At 42.8% G+C, this 18,207-nt stretch overlaps 1 pseudogene; it reads left to right on the top strand.

Annotated features, from left to right (window-relative positions):
- Positions 1 to 6,852: 6,852 nt before the first annotated feature.
- On the top strand, positions 6,853 to 7,739 carry LOC148013982 (uncharacterized; annotated as a pseudogene).
- Positions 7,740 to 18,207: the final 10,468 nt, after the last annotated feature.

The following is an 18,207-nucleotide window of genomic DNA, read 5'->3' on the forward strand; positions in this document are numbered from 1 at the left end:
ACTGCAGATGAGGAGCAGGATGATCCAGACCTCCCTGATGCTTCCCTATTCTTGGTAGAAACTGTAACTCCCTGGTATGCAAACATTGCCAATCTGCTGGCAACCCAACAGTACCCTCCTGGCATTTCTAGTCGGGAAAGGAAGAAGCTTATGCTAGAATCAGCCCCCTACACCTTGTTAGGCGGTGCACTGTACAAGAAAGGCAAAGATGAAGTGCTCCGAAGATGTGTTGCAGGAGATGAGATTGGGATTGTTCTGAAAGCTTGCCATGACGAGCCATGTGGAGGCCACTTTGCAGGAGAAGCTACAGCCAGGAAGGCTCTGCTAGCAGGTTACTGGTGGCCTACCATTCATAAGGATGCCTATGATTACTGTAAAAGATGTGATGCTTGTCAAAGAATGGGGAAACCCACCAAGACAAGTGCCATGCCACTGCAACCTATCCTTCCCTTAAAGCCGTTTGAGAAGTGGGGCATTGACTTTGTTGGCCCAATCGATCCTCCCACCAGAAGGAAACAGAACAGATACATCCTCGTATGTACAGATTATGTCACAAAGTGGTGTGAAGCTAAAGCCCTAAAGCGGGACGATGGTAACAGCGTGGCCCTGTTCATGTACGAGAATATCATCACCCGTTTTGGCAGTCCCTTAGAGCTGGTAAGTGACAGAGGCACTCATTTCATTAATAAAGTTATGGAATAATTGACAGAGTTATATAAGATCCGCCATGGCAAGTCCACTCCTTATTACCCCAGAGCCAACGGCCAAATCGAAGTCACCAATCGCATTCTCTACTCGATTCTAATAAGAACAATTGCCGCACATTGTCGTGATTGGGACGATCGACTTACAGAGGCCCTCTGGGCATACAGAACCTCCCATAAAGCCGCAACAGGACAGACACCCTTCCAGCTGGTGTATGGTATAGAAGTTGTTTTCCCTGTTGAACTGGAATTACCCTCTTTACGAGTGGCTATCAAAGAGCGTTTGGGAGACGATGATTCACTGCAACGCTATCTCCTGCACCTGGAATGTTTGGACGAAATTCGCAGGATGGCTCTACAGTGCATGGAAGCCACGCAAGCTCGACGCAAGGCTTACCATGACAGCTTCATCAAGCACAAGGATTTCAAAGAAGGTGATTTGGTCCTGGCCTATGATTCACGATTTGGCAAGTTTCCTGGCAAGCTCCAACAGCGGTGGATGGGCCCCTATAAGGTACTTGCCGTCAACCCTAATGGCTCTATCCAAGTGCAGACCGTTGATGCCTCTGATGATCCCTTTCTGATCAACGGATATCACCTGAAGAAGTACTTCCCTCCTTGGGGATCTTAACAATCACGGTCACTTGATCTTTTCCCTCGTTGGCACGGCACTGTACTTCTTATGATGCTACTTCTGATAGTCGTTCTTCAGTCACTCCTGATGAGATGGACACAACCCTCTGTCCCCTCAACTCCACCTTCCAGCCTTAATCTCTTATCCTCTATTTTCCACCAGCGATAATGGTGAGGTTGGTTCTGACCAATGGTCTTTCTACCATTCCCTTGCTCAATTCGAAGAGAAAAAAAAAACAAACAAACAAAAAAAAGAAGAAAAAAAAAACATATCGGTCATGGGAGAAAAGGACTTAGGTCCCTGTCATGCCAACCTATTCTTTGAGAAAAGGTGGAAATACCCTCGGGAATAGGGGAAACCAAGAAAAAAAAAGAGAGAGAAAAAAAAAACAAAACTGTTATGAGAGAAAAGGAAGAAATTCCCTGTCATAGTAGGCCTCGTTCCAAGAAAAGGTGGTAAACACCCTTGGGCGAGAAGCTGGCTGTGGAAAAGGTGGCAACACCCAGCAGTCCAGAAAGCGGATTCATCAATTGATATTTCCAGGATCCAGTTCCGAAGCTACCTCCCTTGGTACGCTGTGTCCTCGGTCTCTTTGCAATGCGTTTACCTGTCCTCTAGCAGATGACATGTCATATCCAACACAATGTTCGATTTGATGACTACCTCCCTAGGTACGCCTCTTCAACAACTGACGACGCGATCTTCATCGACAAACAATCGAGTGACGTGAGCTTTCATCCTAACTGGATGGGGAAGTGAGTATGGGTTGCCCTCTGTATCTATCAACAGAGTGTGAGACAGAGGGTGGGCCGAGTGACCAGTCTTTTCCCTTCAAATCAAATGAGAGGTGAGCAGTGTGAATGAAGTGTTGCACACAGGGGATGGGCCTCTCAATGCACAAAGCACAATTTGTTTCTGTGCACTGCACCATAAGGCTCCCTGGCCTTCCTTCTCGCACCGTATGCCGGCACAGGGCGGGATGCACAGTTGCACCATCAAATGCGCACAAGGCATACAACCTTTGCACAAGTGACTGTGAGGATTACATCAATGGGGTTCAAGACATGGCTGCCCTCATGTATCTATCAACAGAGCGTGAGACAGAGGGTGGGCTGAGTGTGACTGAAGTTTCTTCAATCAATTACCGAGAGGTGAGATTGAGGGACGTTACGACACTTGGAGTTAGGTATGTTCCCATTTCCCTATGCACCCACGGGATGGGTCTTTGCCATCATCACAGGACACGTCACCCTGTTCTGTACACTGTACTGTAAGGCTCCCTTGCCTTTCTCCTTGCACCTATGCCAGACGGGTTGGACGCACTAATGCACCATCAACTGTGCACCCTGGTATACTTCCTCTGCACCATTCCCCTGTCGATTTCTAAACCGAGTATGAGATATGGGTTTCAATCCTTATTCCTCGAGTGATATTAGTCATGGGGCGAGTGACTGTTTTTTCATTCCATTTGAGTGATTGTGAGTGGAGTGTAACATTCCTCATCGTCGACAAATTTCCTACGATTCCTTCAATCAGCTACCTCCCTGGGTACTACTGCGTGGTCCCTGCCATGACGGACGTGTGCCGAGAAGATGCCTTGGTACCTCCAATAGCCAATAACAATACAGGACGTGCCATCGACACTCAACCTGTCAGAGAGAGAACTAGGGAGAGAGAAAGAAGAGAGAGAAAGACTGCAGAGGAGAGAGAAAGACTGCAGGAAGAGAGAGAAATAGAGTGACGAGGAGAGAGAAAGACTAGAATTGGAGAGAGAAAGACAGGAAAGGTGAAGAAGCCATGGAAGCTTGGAGCAAGAAGGGAGAGAAAGATTGTAATTGTATTGATATGTCAAAAAGATATGAAAAATTACAACTTATCTCCTTATATACCAATGTCAGTGTGACATGGCATATTATCAACATTTTAACTATTTCCAACTTCTTACAATCCATCCCTTCCCAAAAAGGTTTTTGTCCTCAAAAACAAACCTAGAAACAAGCTAAAGAGGAAATGGATAGAACAGAGTACTACTCTGTACAGCATTACAAGGGATAAAGGAAAAGATTACCTAATACTCAATAGTAGTACTAATCTATACAGGAGGTCAAAATCAGCCTGTAGCCTCCCGGATCAAAAGGAAAAGTTGTATCTTTGCCATGCATAGGATCAACTTTCATAAGATCGAAATCAAATACTGCTGGAAACACGATCATCATGATAGTACTCACTAATAAAGTCTCCATTGCATGATAATCTTCCAAGTCCACATGCTGTCCATAATCTTCCTTCTTGAACTGAACTTCTTGTTGTTGAACTTCTTGTTGTGGACTCATACCATAATGGTCTTCAACAAGATGTTCTTCATCATCTTCAACAAGATGTTCTTCATCATTTACATCATAATATTCGAATAGCAAGATTATTTTGGCAGACCTTGCACTACATGTGGCTTGGTGGTTACAAGATAGTGGCTTAGCACAACGATAGCATAAGCCCGCAGCATGCAATTCCCGTATTGTATCACTAGTAAGGTGTCTAACACGTTTAGCTTTAGATAGCAATTTACACACCTGTTCATCACCATTAGTCAGCTCTATGATATTCTTGACATGCTGCTCATAGTCATCTTGCTGCTCATGCATAACAGATGGCTGTCCATGCTCATCATGTACAACAGATGGCTGTCCATGCTCATCATGTACAACAGATGGCTGTCCATACTCATAACCATATTGCTCATGCTGTCCATACTGCATATGGTGATAATAGTCCTGCTGCACATCAGAGGGGCAGTTAGGTTGAGCATATGCAGTTGTTTCCACTGCAGTTTGCTGCTCACATTCATAAGCATGTTGCCTTTGATCATTGATCCCACTGTATTGGTCATAATCACTTGCTTGCTGTTGATCAAAGCTAGAAGTGTACTGATAAGCATAACCATTTCTGTTACATCCATAAGAACTATGTTGCTGAAGAGATGGATGCTCATAAGCATAAGCATGTTGACCATAATAACCATTCTGCTGCCAAGGTTCAATGGGATGATACTCTGCATTATGATATGGTACATCATATTTATAAGCATTAACATGCTGTCCAGATGTACTTGCATACTGCTCATATTCATTTGCATATTGTTGCCGTTCATATTCATAAGATGCATGTGGATCATAGTGTGTACCATCAGCATATACATGCTGTCCATAAGCATAAGCATTTGATCCAAGTGTACCATCAGCATATTGATGCTGGCCATGAGCATAAGCATTTGATTCAGGTCTTGCTGTTTTTTCCATAAGTGTCTTTGTAAGAGCAATACATTGTTCAGCCGAAACTACAAGTTTGTCAATATTAGCTTGTGTTTGAAGCCAACCTTGTCCAAGTTTGTCCATTTTAGCCTGTAATTGAAGCCAACGTTGTTCACTAGAGCTGGAGCTATTGTTCTTAGCTGCTGCCATTGCAGTCAAGTTGAAGAGATATGCTGTTCCTTGAAAAATAGAAGTCCAAATAAGGTGTATGATAGCTTGAATCGAAGGTTAGGATGTCTAGTATCAAGTAGAAATCCTGGTTTGAATTTAGGAGTAGCAATACCCCTGTCTGTTTAAGAATTTCCAGAACTGTCCACAATAAACTGCTAGTGAACTGCCAGTACCAATTAGGCTCTAACTCAAGAAATATATGTCCAAAAGAGACGTTTGATGGCTCCACTCGAAGCTTATGATAACTAGTATCACTTCCAATTGTTTCTTTGTCGTTAGAATGATGCTACTAATTTCTGTAGCAACTTTTCCAAATCTGTCCCTGTTTGGACTGCGCCCTGTTTTGGCCCTGTTCCAAGTGTTTTGAGTACTTCTTATCCAACTTGAGTCAATACCCAATACCTATACACTCAAATGAGTAGGAGAGAGCATTCCATGAATATGGCATTACAAGATTGCATCCCCAAAGCATCATACCCTTGAGAATGCTCCATCGATCTTCCATAGGCAATAGGTTGATGACGAGAAGTCAAGTGGTACAAGATTCATCAAATAGATCATTGCTAAGCCTTCAAGAAATGGTTCAATCTCTTCAATGTTGGGGAAGAACCTTCAAATGTTGTTGGTCACTGATGCTAAGAACATTCAGGAAGTGTTGAAGAGAAAAAAGCCCCATGAAATTCTTCAAAATTTTTGAACAATTTTAGTGTTGTCCAAAACTGTCAATCCTAGAGTTCCATATATCAATGCAATGTATGAATCTAGCCAGGAGACAATCAAATCTTCTCTGAAGCATGGAAAACTTCCATTGGTTGCATTGTCGATGGATGACAATCGAGCTATTGATGCAATATGAAACCTTGCGTCTCTCAGATAACAGAAACCTCCTGAGCAGTGACAAGAATCCTGTTCATAGCTGGTTTTAAAATGCTTGCAACATTTGCCTCCTCTGCATAGTAGGTTCAGCTATACGACTTGTAACTGCATGTTTATCTGCCTTAATGATTGACAGTACTGGTTGCACACAGAGTGATGAGGAGGACGAAGAAGACATCGATTTCAATCCACTGTCACAACATTTGCAGGAGGCAAGGCAGAGGTGGATAAAATGACAAGTCTATCAAAGTTCTAGTGCTACTCTTGTTTGAGACTGCCTTACTCACATATGGTTTTAGCTTGGATAATCCCAGCATGTTTGGCAACCAAATCTATCGTATTCTGAAGCTTGGCCTCAACATTAATGATGATGCAAGCATCCCTGGTGGATATTTCAGGTCACCCAATCCGCCAGACTTCCTGTCAGTCTGGATCCATGCAAGGTGGGAAAACACACTATCACTAGACACACCAAGCACTTTAGTGTTCAACTTCTCAGACTTTCTTGCCCCTGTAGTCAGAGAGTTTCATGTTGATCAAGGTGCTCCAGGAGCACCTTGTTTAGAATTGTAATGCCAAGGACAAGCGTTCAGGAGTTGGTTCTCCTTGAATCTGATCGATCTGCTGCAACTTTCTTGTATCCCCTGAGCCTCCAGAAGATGTTGTAACTGTTGGTTCTGCTGATAATTCAAGGGACGCTTGAACAGCATTATGTGATGCTCTGGTCGATGGATTGCGTAGTCTTATGATCTTTCTTACTGTCATGCCAGTAATGCAGTTATGTATACAAACTAGGGCAGCTGAAAATCTTATTAAGGGTTCAGTGAGAATGCCCCTGGGCCACCTCCCCGAACAACGGCATCGCATACAACAGCACATGGCGCCTCATCAAGGACCTCGGCATCATCATCAAGCGATTGGAAAACAAAATGGCCAGTAAATTGAGGGAGGTTAAGAAAGATGCCATTGGTACTGATGCATCCTCAGAAACAGCTTGGTCTCGGGATTTAGGGCTCAGGAGCAGCCCTTTGAATCTGGTTGGAGATGGTGGAAGGCAGAACTGGGAGGAGCTTGGCCAGGACTATGTTAATTTTCGAAACGAACTAACTGAAATCAGGGCAAAAGCAGATAATTGCACATCCAAACCATAGGCTTTTGATCGGCCTTTGATGTCTGTGGGAGCAAGGTGGAGGTCTTCTGGGACCTCTTATCCGCCAAATACCTGTGCAGCCCTGAGCCCCAACATGGGTACTATGTTTTCATCGTCTGCGATGAAGAGGTGGTGCTGCTCCTGGGGAACAAAACCAAGGAGGCTTACAAGAGAACCAAGGCAAGGCTGTCAACCATTGAAGCATCTCTCTTGTCCAAGAAGGAACATGTGTTTGGCAAGAAATTATTCTGCACCAAAGCTCAATTTGATGGCTCTGGGAAGACTCACGACATTGTCATTGAATGTCAGACCAATGTACCTTCCAAGGATCCTTATCTCTGCATCAGGGTGGACAGGCAGGAGGTTGTTCATGTGAAGGACCTGGAGTGGAAATTCTGAGGCAACTAGACTGTATTTGTTGACGGCAAACCTGTGGAGGTGTTTTGGGATGTACACAATTGACTATTCAATTCTGGCATCAGCAATGCCGTCTTCATCTTCCAACAACATTCTGTTTTCCAAAACCTTGAGGAGGTGAAGTGAACAATTCGGCAGAATGTTCCCCTCCATTGCTCATGGACTCTGTAAGCATGTACAACTTCTGTCTACCTTAGGAAAATGCCTATGCGCAAGGGAATGGCGCCAACACCCTTGTAGATGAAAGCAGAATGAACACAGGCATAGGCAGGTGTCCTTGCAGCCAGGAAACCATCTCTTCTAGTTGCAAGGGAGAATGCCCTTCCTCGATTTGCTCATTCACAGTTCTGAGAATGAGCCAAGATCTGTTCCATGTGCACTTTGCTTATACTCAGTATGTGTGGCACCTCCCACAGAATCACAATAAGTACTCGGTCTTTATACCAGAAGATGATATTAGAAGTGGCAAGGTGAACATTGAGGAGATTTTGCTGAAGTTCTCTCTGCAGAGTGAGGATTTCTCCTGAAGGCCTGCTCCTGTCGATTGTTGGGAACTCCGGAGAAGACTACACCCTCGACAATAACAGTGAAGCCTTCTCATTGCGCCTCCAAAGCTCCTGCCGCTTCACGGAGTGCCTTTGCTATATCCATGTGGCGATGCATCAGAAAGTGGACGCACTGCAGTAGATGCAACATCACAAAGTGCATCATCCTATGCTATCACTGCAATTCATCATTGGGCTACCACTCTAAGCAGTTGCACCGGCTTTCAACGTTCTCTGCTTTCCCCTTTCTCCCATAGCCGCGCCTTCCGTTTCCTCGCTTTCTCACAGGAATGGCCTTGAGGAGGGATTGTTTGAGACCGTGAAGTCATCAAAACGATCTTATGTATTCAACCTTAAGGAAGGAGCATGCAGCAAAATTTACAGCCCTTCTAGAGGCACAACAACGTGAAGAGAATCTGAAGAAAGCTCTGTCAATTGAGAAGCAATGTGTTGAAGATCCGGAAAAGGCTTTAAAGGATATGCGAGTAAACTCTGCTGATATGAAGGTCTCTGCAGAAGACAAACTCTCTTAAGCAAGAGAAATGATCGCCGAAACTAAACAAAAGATTCTTGCAGCAGAGTCAAAGTTGCGTGCAGCAGATGCCTTGGAGGCAGATGCCACTCGCAAACATGGTATTGCAGTGAGAAAATTGCAAGAAGCTGAGGCTCGTGAAGATCATTACGACAAACAAAACTGGATCTGAATGCTAGGATTTCTGAGCAACAAAAGGAGTTGATTGAATTGCAGCGAGTATTGGACATTCAAAAAGCAGAGCTAGAGTCGAAAATGTCAGATTATGAGGCATCCCTAGCAATACTGCGCCTTGCATGGATGCCTTGAGCTCCTTGATTTGATCCTTCTTCTAGTCTTCGAAAAATGGCCTAAAATGACCAACTAGTTGCCAAATCCGGTTTGTCAGCCTCTAAACTTGGTCTAAGTTTCATTTAAGACTCCAAGAAAGGCTGCCATGGTCTGTGTGGTCTTCATGAAAGCTGCCATTAATGCTTCTGCATGCAGTCCTTGTGGTCTGAAGGTGTAAACTCCCAAGAAAAGCTGTCATTAATGCTTCTGCATGCAGTCCTTGTGGTCTGGAGGTGTAAACTCCCAAGAAAAGCTGTCATTAATGCTTCTACATGCAGTCCTTGTGGTCCAGAGATGCTTTGGAAACTCCCCTACTGCTCCTGTACTTGTGTACCTTCAATTTTGCATAAAATTTGGTGACGTCCAACCATTTAATCCCTTATCTGCCATATCTGACCTTGGATATCTCCAGATGTAGTTATTTGCTAACTGTAGTTGTCCTGCAGCACTCCACTAGTCACTGTCTTGTACCATTTTTGTCTGAAATTGGTTTTGAAATAGGAAAATGAGAGTGAAAATGGAAGAAAATAATGGATCAAAGACTGAAGCTCTGATACCACTTGTCAGAGAGAGAACTAGGGAGAGAGAAAGAAGAGAGAGAAAGACTGCAGAGGAGAGAGAAAGACTGCAGGAAGAGAGAGAAATAGAGTGACGAGGAGAGAGAAAGACTAGAATTGGAGAGAGAAAGACAGGAAAGGTGAAGAAGCCATGGAAGCTTGGAGCAAGAAGGGAGAGAAAGATTGTAATTGTATTGATATGTCAAAAAGATATGAAAAATTACAACTTATCTCCTTATATACCAATGTCAGTGTGACATGGCATATTATCAACATTTTAACTATTTCCAACTTCTTACACAACCTTGCTTCTTGACAAAATGGGCCAAGTTTTTCTAACCCTACAACTTTTGTTTCTTAGTGACGTTCATGTTTTAAGTGTGGGGACATTAGTGGATGGTCTGTGGCATGGTCCTAGGTCCCTGTTGTTCGGTTAACCCTATCCGTTAAGGTCTTAAGTGTGGGGATGCGTCCATGCGCGTCTACATTGCATACCCCTCTGCATATGCCTTAACCTGCTCATGTATATATGCCATGCCTTGCTGTTACCTTGTTAGGGTCCCTTCCCACCCATTCGTTTATGTTCCACCCACCCTTGGAGCTATTCCCTTGTAGTTTTCTTTCATTCCCTGATTTTGAGGTCCTGCTATGTAAATGCACCCTACGTTCACCGAAGTCCAAATCCAATCTTATAGCCCTATTCCTCCCGTTGAACTGACCATTTTTCCTTTTTATCTACTCCTATTCCGGTGCACGGTTTTCAAGTTATTAATTTTTGAAGCATTTTTCGCAAATTAGTCGGTTTTCCATGTGAACGTGCTTTTCTTGCTTTGGAACCGTGATTTGACATCATAGCCCTGACAACCACTTTTCCCCTGACATTTTTCCTTTTTACTCCGAGTCATTCCGATACATGGTTTGTCCAATATTAATTTTCCGGTTTTTAACGACTTTTTCGTGCGTCTTTTTGATATTTTTCCATGTGAACCTGCCCTGTTTGCATCGAAATTCCAATTTGATTTGACAGCCGTGTCCTCCGAGTCTTCCCCCACCTTTTTCCTTTTTTCTCCCCCCTCTTTCGCCTTTTGGATTTTTTATTATTAAATTTTAAATGAGTTTTCAAGCGTATTTTTGGAGTTTTTCGCACGTGAACCTCTCCTCCTTCCACCGGAACTGTGGTTTAATGTGACAACTTTGTGCCATTCCTTCCTGCGGACATTTTTCCTTCTTACTACATGTCATTCCGGCACACGATTCGTCCAGTATTAATTTTTGATCCCATTTTTGGGTTTTGTTTTGGATTTTTCCCACGTGAACGCATCTTATCTCAGTCGGAACTGTGTTTTGATGTGATAGGATTGTCGGGCACGTCTTTCTACACATTTTTCCTTTTTCCTCCACCTTATTCTGATGCATGGATCTTCCGATATTAATTTTTAATTGTGTTTTTTGATCCGTTTTTTGTGTTTTTTGCACGTGACCGCCCTTTACCCCTCTTGAAACCTCCGTTGCATATTTTTCCTGTCGTCTTGCCCACTTTTTATTTTTACGTCATTTCGTTTTGACGTCCGGATTGGGAGTTATTAATTTTTCTTTATTTTTATGAGTTTTTACGTGCTCCGTCCCGCGCGTGAATGCGCCCTTTTCCAATTTTCCGCGTTTTAACGCGCCCCGGTCGTGTCTGCGTGCTCCGTCCCCACATCCAGGCGCCCTTTCCCTCCCATCACCGCAAATTTTTTTACCCCCGCCCCGCGCATGCGCGCGGGACATGGGCGTCTCACCTTTCCCTCTTTTTTAAAAAAAAAATTATTTATTTATTTTTTAAAAAAACTTTATTTTAAAACACCCCTCCCCCCAACGGACACTGTCTCCCCCCACCGAATCCCAACCACCATTCCTCTCTCTCTCTCTTCTCTCTCTTCTTCTTCTTCATCTCCCCTCTTTCTCTCTCCCCGACTCTCCCCTCCATCTCCCCCCTGTTGATTCCTTCTGCCTCCTCCCTCTGCCTCCCTTCCTCCTCCATCCCGCCCTCTTATGCTCCCACCGCCTCCTCCATCGCTTCCTCCCTCTCTTCTTCCTCCCCTCTTTCCTCCAGGCAGCGCCTCCCCCCGCCTCCTCTGTGCCTTCTTCCTCCTCCCTCCACCTCCTGCCTCCACCCGCCATCGCCCCTCCTCCCCCCTTCACGCGCCTCCGCCTTCTTCTACCCCCTTCTGCCTCCAGCGCCGCCACCTGCTCTAGTGGTGCCGCCTCCTGCTGCCATGCCTCCTCCCTCCACGCTCCGTCGCCGAAGTCGCCGCCGCCTAGTCCCGCAGAAGCAGCCGCCTGGGCCCGAAGTCGCCGCCTGGTGCGGATACGCCATCGCCGCCAGTGCCGGGACGCCGCCGCCAGTCGCCCTCCCGCCGGCCGCCACCCCCCTCTCCCTGCTCCTCCTAACTAACCCTCAGGTTAGTTAAACTAACTTGAATTAAGTCAATTAACCTAATTAGTCAAACTAACCTTAATTAAGTTAGTCTAACCCTAGCTTAGTTAACTAATCCCACCACTTAGTTAACTACCCTAGTTAGGTTAGCCTAACCCTAACCTACCCACCTAACCCTAGTTAGGTTAGACTAACCCTAACCTACCCACCTAACCCTAGTTTGGTTAGACTACCCTTAACCTAGTCATCTAACCCTAGCTTAGTTACACTAACCTCATTTAGGTTAGTCTCCACTAACTTGCTTTAATTTACTTATCTGACTTAACAGAGACTAACCTAGTTCCATTTGATTAACTTGACTTGACTTAATCTGACTTACATGATTTACACAGACTACCAAGACTTAGCTGACTTAATTTGACCTCACTTACCAAACTAAGCTGATTTTCATGATTTAACTGATTTAATTAATTTATAAATTAATTTCCACCTCATAAAATTTCAGAAAAATTTCTAAAAATTCCCTTCGCTTTTTGCAAATTTTTGGAAATTTGTCAGCTGGAAATTTCCACCCCCAAATTTTTGAAAATTCAATATTTCCCAATTTATTCCAAAATTACCAACAAATGTAAAAAATTCATTTAAAATTAGTAAAAAATACCCCAAAAAATTCTTTAAAATTCTAAAAATTCCCCTCATCCCCTTTGATCTTTTTTCCTTCATTTTTCACTTTAAAATATTTTCATACATGGAACCCATATTTAAAAAAAAACACACACAAAAAAACAAAACACAACAAAACAAAATAAATAAATAAATTTTTAAAAAAATAACACAAACACAACACATACTAATAACTCGTCATACAATGCTAAAAAAATAATCACAATCCACAAACCCACTAAGGTGTTGTCTTTGTTGTTCAGTTCTCTGGTCTTTACTTTTCTTTTACTGGATTCACTCCTTTTGGGAGACTTTTCCGTACGCATTTAGGCATTACACACACACCTCTTCTAGGTATTTATTTTATGTGCTTTATTTATTTTCATTTCCCCCTTAATCACAAATTAACTTTTAAAATGCCCTATTTATTCACCCACAGTTTCCATGCGCATTCGCACTAAACACACCATATTTTTTAATTAAAATAAACTCGTCATTCACTTAGCACGCGCTACGTGCGCTACAGAGGCACTTTAATATTTTTAATTAAAATGAACCAGCCGTCACAAGATCACGCGTTGGCAAAAAAGCGCTCCACATCACCTTAATTTGTAATCAATGAACTTGCATTTAGAGACCCAGTCTGGGTATCGAAGTCCGGGATTCGAATTAATGCACCACTTTAACCTAATAAATGGTAATTAAATTTTTAAGAAGGAACCGCCATTTTCTTGCTAAGGTTTATCACTTAATAAAAATTCACCCATTCTTAATAATTTATTAAAATACACCCTTCATTAACTTAATCCCCCCTCACTGCACTTAATTCCCCTTTTTAACGAACCGATTTCGTGGGATGGGTATGCGCAGTCATTAGCGTTATTTCCATGGTCAAATACTGGTTTATCCAAGATGTAGTCTTGATATATGTCGGATGTGGTGATGTTTTGGTTTACTGTCTTTGATACGGTTAAGGGTATGGTGTGTAGTTTTTCCTTTTATTGCCTGATACGGGATTCTGGGTGTTTGTCTAATGCATAGCATGAAGCTTTCGGTCGCATATGTCTCAAGGTCATGTCGAATTTTTTCTAGGCTGTGGTTTGCTTGGGGTTAGTTGGTCGAGTCACGTTTTATTGTTTTGGTTGTTCTCTTATCCTTGGATTTTTGTCTGTTGCTTTGCAGGCATTCTCCTTGATTGTCTATGTTTGTGGTGTGTGTGTGTAACTATCTGAATGGCGCCTTCTCATGCTCCTCCTCCTATCCAGTACGTCCCATTAGTTAGTAGGGATTACTCTTCCCCACTCACTTTTGAGCCTCTCAAGAAGGCGGGACTCGCTGCTTTTGTGGCTACTTCCTTTCCATTGCTTCCCGAGGATCCGTCGTTATGTGATGAGTTTCTGGCCTCCTACAGCAAGAAGACAGGACTAGTCCAGGGAATTTCTATGACTTTGACACCTCGAGGCTTAGGGAAGGCTCTGTCTCTTCCCTCCAAAGGTGAACCTTTTGTTACCACTCGTCAGCTTTTCTCTAATGAAGAGATTCTGAAGCTGTTGCAAAAGCAGACAAGGGAAATGTTGGATGTTAAGAAGGTGATCAACTCTTCAGGAGTTTCCTTTTCTATGATCACTGATCTCGTATGGAAGATGGTCTGTCAGTTTCTACAGGACAGGTTTATGCCTGCCAAAACGCCATCCCAATATTTGTCCAAAGAGCTTTTCATAGCTTCCAGGATGGTGTTGAAAGGAGTTGCTATTGATTGGAGCACTTACCTCCTCACTAAAATGGATCAACATTTCATCAAAGTCACCAGGGGTAATGTTACCAATGTCACATATGGATCATATTTGTCTGCCTTCTTAACCTATTCAGGTTTACAGAAGACTGTGCCTCCACCTCCTCCATTAGATCCAGTACCTCTTCCTCCACCTTCAGATGAGTCAGAATCTATTGACATAGAGGATGATGATTCTCCACCTCTCCTGGTCATCCAGCGCAAACGCTTGAAGTGGGTAGCGGATAAAGCTCCTTCAATACTTCCTTCAGTGCCCATCCCTACTACCTCTGGCAGTGATCTCCCTAGGTATCTCACTTGTAATAACCTATTCAGAGCACATCGAGAAGGTTCCTTGGATATATCAGTTCCCTCACCGAACAGTCTAGTCTCAAGAGATGCAATTCCTTTCCTCTGTAAAGACATTCAGAGTTCCATTGAATTGTCAGTGACAGCCTGTGTTCAACAGCTGTACGCGTTCTTTTATGAAGAGCTCATGCAGTCTAAGGACCAGTTTCATAAGGCAACATCTGAGTTAGCTTCTGCTAAGGATACCCTAGCAGATTTGTTTAAGCAGATGGAACAACAAACCCAACTAGTTGCCACCCAAAGAGATGAGATCTCTTCTTTGAAGATCCAGTTACTAGAGGCTCAATCACAGGTTACTAGCCTTTCAAAGGAGAAGGAGAGGATGTCTAGAGAAGCGCAGGAGTTCCAAACTCTCTTAGATGACAAACTTTCAGCTTTATAGATTGCTAATGACACAGTGGCATCCCAAGCCTCCCAAATCAAGTAGTTGCAAGATCAACTGGCAAAGTCACGCTCTGTTCCTCCAAGCCCTAATGTTCCCTTGATCCCTTCTCTTTCACAGCAGGACTTGGCTGCTCTTCAGAGACAGGCTACTTTGTGTCCTCTATTCCAAGATAAAGTGGAAAGATTGCAGTCCAGAATGGACTTGTTATGGTCTACATTTGAGCAATTTCAGGAATATGTTCAACCAGACCATTCTTTCTTTGTCCACTACCACTTACAGAAGTTGGCCTTCTACATGAAGCTTTCCACGATGAATTTACCTCTTCTAGAGGATGGATGGAGTGGGGCTTGGTTTGCTGAGTTGCTGACAGAGGTAGTAAGGATGGTGTTTGAAGATTCTGTCACACTAGATACCATATTGATGTCATACATGTATCTACGAGGAGACTTGTTAATTCCAGATGAGGTGGATATGGCATGGTATGTGGGGGATGTGGTTCTACAAGCTGTTTTGTATGTCAATCATTTGGAGTTGCACATAGTTGACATGTTCCAGAGTTACTCCTCCAAAGTGGCTGATTGTCATGATAATTCCTGCCATCCCATGATTGATTCTGTGGTTCTGAATCAACGACAAAACACAGCTCCTACCTCTGCCCAGAGTACTAATCAACTGAGGATGGATCTCTTAGCCTATCTTTCAGAACATAATCCGTTTAATTCTATCTTCTTTGATTCCTATCATAGACGATCTCTCTTAGGACCTTCTGTTTCTACCTTCCTCTATTACCAACAAATGGCTCACCGATATGATATGTATCTTTCCCTTTGTCAATCTAATTCCACCACTATTTTACCCCTTCTTTTCCAACCTTCATCCTTCCCTCAAATTCCCATTTTTACATACTGCTCCTTTATTGAGGATAGGATATTTTCCCCTTCTCCACCATGTCCTTCTCCATCCATTCATGTACCCTCCACATTTCCTATTTATCAGTTAACGCCCTTCCTTAGTGATTCCCTCCAAATTTCTGCAACTTCTTCTTTAAACTTTTCTTCCTTTTATGATTTTTCCTATCCCTCACTTCATCCACTTTTCCTTATTCCACTACCCTCTCCTAACACTTCTATATCTCAACCACCTCAGTTGGTTAGTGACTGTGACGGGTTTGATCATCAGATTTCTAGAAGAAGGGGATGGAGTTCTAATGATTCCTTTACAGGACCTCAGATCAATTGGCCAGTAATTCCGGGAGAATGGACAGCTGCCAGTCAAGCTTATCAGAACTATGTTCATTTTGCTCAGTAGTATTCACATTCTGCAGATCCTTCAGTGAGATTAACTGCTCACTTTGCTTGGTACTTGGCGTATATGCATAGGCCCTCTCATAATGATTCCAAGCCTATTCCAAAGTTGTGCATGAATGTCAATGTGAGCATTGATTCCCAGTAGCTGGATATATTGTATTTTCATGCCCTTTGTTTGCCTAGCAGATACCTGGTCCTGTTGGAAAGGATGTGCTGTCTTCAGTTTTTTCAAAATCCTCCCAAAACCTTTGTATATGAATCCTTGTCTATGGATCGTTTCCGACAACATCAATCTTTCAAGAGGGATCATCTTCATTGATACCTTTCCAATGTATGGTGGATGCTTTGTAATGAAAATCTCTCTTTTTGAAGGAGTCATTCAGATGGTTGTGTTGTATTAGTGTTTGTGTTGTGAGTTCATTTATGTAATACGAGCGTGGTGGTTTCCTATTGGATCGGCTTTCGTGCGAGCTACATTTTGGAGAATTGTGGTGTTGAGGTCGTGGTTGCAGAGTTGAAGCTGATGCTGATGAAGAAGAAGAAAACTCTTATATCCTTTACAAATTTGTTGTGATTTTCAATTTGATAAGAAGTGTTCCTGTAAAACGGGTTTTCCTTTCTTTGTATTTTTATATCAGAAACAAGTTATAAGTTGGGGTCGTGGTGGATGGATTCTTTTTTAAGAGATATTGATGATCAAAGTTGAGCTTTTCCCTGAACTTGTATTTCCTTTTTCCTGGGTCACGATGACGCTTCCTTATTAAGTGTGGGGATATGTTGAGTGTTGAAATGACTTTTTTTTGGCTGATTTTTGTTGTTTTTGAGAGCTGAATGGTTGATTTTATGAGATGATTGATTGGTTTAGAAGTTGTTCGAGAGTGTTTTGGATGATATTGATTGTGTTTTGGAAGTTCATGATGTTTATCATTGGAGATATGTGGTTCTGTGATGTTCTAATAGGTTCTGATTGGTTCTGTATACCTTCTATTTTGTTCTGTTTTGGTCTGTTTTGTTCTGATTGTCTTCTGTAAGGAGGAATGGAGTATTGATTGATGAAGATTGAGATATTGTGAAAGCTTATTGAATGGTTTGTGAGAGTATGGAATGGTTTGAGTATGAGTTATGGGGTTTTGATGACCTTCTGTAACCTTCTGTAGGTCTTCTGTAGAGCCTCTGTTTCTGTTCTGTTCTGTTCTGTTCTGTATTGTAGCTGTTCTGGTATTGTTCTGTGACTGTTCTGTATGCTTCTATATGTGTTCTGATGGATGAGAGTGTACCTTGGAAAAGTTTTCTAGCCTTGGAAAGAGGTGAATACAAGTGCAAAAGAGCTGAAAGAGGTGAAAGAAGTAGTTGCTCAAGACTCAAGTGGAGACTAGAGTGAAGTGACAGTAGTGAGCTATGAAAGGACACTGTAGTGGCTCTGGTGACTCTTCATATCAGACATACCTCTTGGGAGGGGTATCCACGACCTAAGAAGGATTATTGAGAGTAATTTTGAGAGATTGTAGTGAGGATATGATGTATTATTGATGGAGAGAGAGAGAGAGAGAGAGAGAGAGAGAGAGAGAGAGAGAGAGAGAGAGAGAGAGAGAGTCAGAGATAGCCAATTCTACTAAAACAGAGTGATTGTATATGAGAGATTGAGAGAGAAGACTATGAAGATATTGAAGATGAATACTATGTGATGTATTTCCATTCAAAGATGGTGTATTCCTTTGCTTTCTTTGTTCTATTGATGGATTTTGTGAAGATATTGAAGAATATGGTTGATTCTATCAAATCCGTGGGAGATCTACATAATGCTGCATGAAGATTTGTTGTGCCTGGTGTTCTTTTCTTCATTGTGATCATATGAAACATGATAAACAAGCTTTTTGATGTTACAAGATAGATTTTCTTGCAAGAGAATTCCCTTTTCCTTGGTGTTCCTCTTGGGGCTCCATGTTTTTGGTACCTCCATGCCCGATCGAGTTACCTCCTCTCTCGAGCACTTTGGTAGCTCCATGATCCAAGTGCAAGCTTCAAGCAAGCTCCATCCTCAAGCTCCATGCTCCAAGCTTCATTGCCAC

The sequence above is a fragment of the Lygodium microphyllum genome, chromosome 25 (genome assembly GCF_053477565.2).
Source record: "Lygodium microphyllum isolate KBCC chromosome 25, Lygodium_microphyllum_v1.1.10, whole genome shotgun sequence".
In the NCBI taxonomy this organism is placed as follows: domain Eukaryota; kingdom Viridiplantae; phylum Streptophyta; class Polypodiopsida; order Schizaeales; family Lygodiaceae; genus Lygodium; species Lygodium microphyllum.